Source organism: Rhagoletis pomonella, unplaced genomic scaffold, assembly GCF_013731165.1.
Source record: "Rhagoletis pomonella isolate Grant_MI unplaced genomic scaffold, Rhpom_1.0 Rhpom_scaffold_00001, whole genome shotgun sequence".
NCBI classification, from domain to species: domain Eukaryota; kingdom Metazoa; phylum Arthropoda; class Insecta; order Diptera; family Tephritidae; genus Rhagoletis; species Rhagoletis pomonella.
Genome location: NW_023458555.1, coordinates 60,133,111 through 60,137,454, shown reverse-complemented (window position 1 = coordinate 60,137,454; position 4,344 = coordinate 60,133,111).

Below are 4,344 nucleotides of genomic sequence, written 5' to 3'. Positions count from 1 at the left end.
TGTTTTCTTTAAGGGCTTCGTAATTACTTGCATCTATTAATAGAAAGATATCCCCAAAAAATTCTTGGGGGTAAACTATTATGTCCCCAACTGTACTTTGTGTCGTTGTCATTTTGTTGGTGTCCGTCACTGTGTATTGCACAGCCGTGCTTTTGTTGAGGTCCGTGACTGTATTCACCGTACTTGTGTTCGTTGGAAAGCTGCCGTTAAGCGACGTTTTGTCTATTATATCTCCTACCCTTTCTTCCGCTATTTCACTAACTGTAGCTTCCTGAGCGTCCATATTCATGTTTTCCACATGCTCATGTCCCGCCTTTTTCTTAACCTCACAAACTCCACCTATGATATCGGTTTTGCCAATATTTTTGGCATTGGATTTTAGGAATCCTACAATTCTATCCTCTTTTTCTTTTTTAAAACGTTTCCTTCTCACTAAATTTAGCTCCGATAGCCTTTCAAAATCTTCCGCCGATGACGCCCTCGACAGAGATGTCGACGACGCCATTGGGGAGTTTGGCTTTTTCGCTGCCGTTCGCGGCAGCCTCGATTTTTCACACACTCAGACTTAAATAGAAAAATCCAAAAACACTATATATTGCAAAGTTACTCACCGACTGTCCGGTTTATGTCACCAATGGCAGTTTCTTACTGCAGTTATTTTAAGAAATATCTCGGGTTGGCTAAAAGTCGTAGCTTCAAAAGGCCTTCAAGCTCGCCTCACTTCCGCATGGGCACAAGCGTATTGTTATATGAAAAAATCACTACACAAATTATTTGCGAACGTTAATTGCACTTAAAATGTGCTAGCGCCAGATTTAAAAGATCAAAAAACCAAGATAATGCGCAAGACACGTCCACTCACTCTTAAAGCTGAAATCGAATGACGGATACAATCAAATAAATACGTCAAGCATTGCATATGTGTGAGATTGGCTCGTGTCTTGCCCGCAAACGTTCAAATAAACGCGTTAATTCAACAAACAATTTCTTTCTTCTTGTCCGCGCTTGCTCACCACGACGATCAGAAGGCAAGTGCGCTTGTTTTTTGTCAAGCAAAACGCGAGACGGTTGATAAAGACATTTTACCGTCTCCATGGCGCTTAACATTAAAAAAAAAGTGGAAGTAGTTACAGGAAAAGTGGTTTTTCGCGTTCCAGGTGACTTTTATTTTTTCTTTCTTGCTCCTCTCTTTTAAGAGAGTAATTTTGTTATTTGACAGTTTTACAGGTTTTACACGAAGCTATCTGGTACGCAACTAATATTGGCTTACTCTCCGAAATTTGGTTACTGGCAAGTTACTCGATATTTTTGGAACACCTAAAGAATACTGACCTTTGAGCTTATCGACGTTACTGACACAATGTTATATGTATGGAGCCGAAGACGTCGATAACGATATTTAACCGCAGATTAGTGTTAACCAGACATTGAGTAACCGGCCCTTAGTAGAAGTCTGAAATGCGACTATGAATAGAGGTAAATTTTAAGTTGGTACTTAACCTTCGGAGGACACACCTTTTTTATTTGACGTGAACGACACACTGGGGTAAATTGCACCCCAATTGAAATGTTGCTTTTAAAACACACAGCTTAAGCTTTTTTTGCATATATTACGCTGGAAATATTTAGATAAAATAAATTTAAAATGAAATGTATTGAATTTTTCAAAGGTACAAGATCATATAATTGCATGGTTAGCTTTTATTGACATAACGAAAAAGTTTATCAAAAATAGGCTTTGCACTGGGGTGCCTTACACCCCAGTGTGTCTTCTGAAGGTTAAATTTAAGTTGCAACTTTGTTAGTTTCGACTTAGTTGCTGGACTATGAATACGCGCCTTTAAGGGCCGTTTACTCAATATGTGGTTAACACTAATCTCCGTTTAAACATCATTATCGACGTGTTCGGCTCCACGCATATAACATGTCGATAACGATGTTTTACCGGCATGCGGTAACCAATCCGAGTGGAGCCTTGGGTCACGGCAGAAAGAGAGGGAGCTTCGGTGGGGCCACTCTGACTTATTCGGTTTAAGGGCTCACTGAAGTCTGCAGCGTCTGTTCACCAGTAGGTGCGGCTGCAAGCGGGTGTCTGCTTGGAGCAAGCGGCTCGCTATATAAACGTGTATTTGGTTGCGAAACCACCCCCGTCCCAGCAATGGGTTGTGCGCTGGGCTTGGGACCCGCCACGTAAAAACCACTTCCAGTGAAGAAGCAAGGCAAAGCCTCGGATGAGACCCCCCCCTTATGATGACGACCACGGCAAATGTTTAAAGGACTACGATTTGAGGGCATGCACCTGGAATGTCCGGACCCTTAATGGGGAAGGTGCCTCTGCCCGGCTGGTTGATGTCCTCGTAAGGACAAAAGCTGACATCACCGCCATCCAAGAAATGCGTTGGACGGGGCAAGGCAAAGAATGTCTGGGGCCTTGCGACGTCTACTACAGCTGCCATGTAAAGGAGCGCAAATTCGGAGTTGGATTTGTGGTGGGAGAGAGACTCCGTCGCCGAGTACTGTCGTTCACCCCGGTGGACGAGCGTCTAGCCACAATCCGCATCAAAGCGAGATTCTTCAACATCTCGCTCATCTGCGCCCATGCCCCGACGGAAGAGAAGGATGAGGCATCCAAGGATCTCTTCTATGAGCGCTTGGAGCGCACGTACGAGCGCTGCCCCCCGTCATGATATCAAAATCGTGCTTGGCGACTTCAATGCCAGGGTGGGCAAAGAAGGGATCTTTGGAACCACCGTCGGAAAATTCAGCCTCCACGACGAAACGTCCGACAACGGATTGAGGCTGATCGACTTCGCCGGGGCCCGAAACATGGTAGTATGCAGTACTAGGTTCAAGCATAAAAAGATCCATCAAGCTACCTGGCTGTCTCCGGATCGAAAAACGAGAAACCAAATCGATCATGTTGTGATAGACGGAAGGCACGCTTCCAGTGTTTTAGACGTACGCACACTCCGAGGCCCAAACATCGACTCGGACCACTATCTTGTTGCAGCCAAGATACGCACCCGCCTATGTGCAGCAAAAAATGTGCGCCCAAATATGCAAGGAAAGCTTAACGTCGAAAAGCTGCAATCACAACAGACAGCCAGCGCTTTCGCTACTCGACTCTCACACCTGCTCTCAGAGAGCACTCTTCAACAAACCGACATATGCGAGCAGTGGAATCACATTTCCCGCTCATTAAGTACCGCCGCCGAAGAAGTAGTCGGATTTCAGCGAGCCCGAAAGAACAACTGGTACGATGAGGAGTGTCAGGAAGCTGCAGAGAAAAAAGATGCCGCCTACAGGGCCACGCTGCGATCGGGCGCAACGCGCGCTATGTGGGACCGCTATAGGGATCTGAAGAGGGAAGCGAGACGTATTTGCCGCAACAAGAAGAGAGAGGCAGAAATACGTGAGTGCGAAGAGCTTGAAATGCTGGCCGACAGGAGGAATGCCCGAAAATTTTACCAGAGAGTTAGGCGACTTACGGAAGGTTTAAAGACCGGGGCGCACTCCTGTAAGAACAATAATGGCGTCCTAGTAACTGATGTCCAGAGCGTACTTAAATTATGGAGGGAACACTTTTCCGCCCTACTAAATGGCAGCAGCACAGAAAGTTGTGGAGAAGAAGAACCCGAGCCCGCAGTCGATGATGACGGAGTCGACGTTCCACCGCCTGACTATGACGAGGTACGTATAGCAATAACGCGGCTGAAAAACAACAAAGCCGCTGGAGCTGACAGCCTGCCAGCTGAGCTATTCAAGTACGGCGGCGAGGAGTCGATAAGGTGCATGCATCAACTCTTGTGCAGAATATGGTCAGATGAACGCATGCCCGACGACTGGAATTTAAGTGTGCTCTGCCCAATCCACAAGAAAGGTGACCCCGCCATTCGCGCCAACTACCGCGGGATCAGCCTTCTAAGCATAGGTTACAAGGTCTTATCGAGCGTATTGTGCGAAAGACTGAAGCCCACCGTCAATGAACTGATTGGGCCTTATCAGTGTGGCTTTAGACCTGGCAAATCCACCATAGACCAGGTATTCACAATACGCCAAATCTTGGAAAAGACCCGCGAGAAAAGGATCGACACTCACCACCTATTTGTCGACTTTAAAGCCGCTTTTGACAGCACTAAAAGGAGTTGCCTATACGCCGCTATGTCTGAATTTGGCATCCCCTCAAAACTCATACGGCTGTGTAAAATGACGTTGAGCAATACCACCAGCTCCGTCAGAATTGGAAAAGTCAGGGGAGATCGTTACCCCGAAAATCAGACGATTGCTTAAAACGATGATATTATAAAATGCTTGAGCTGGACAAGGAGAAGAAGGCAAAGACAT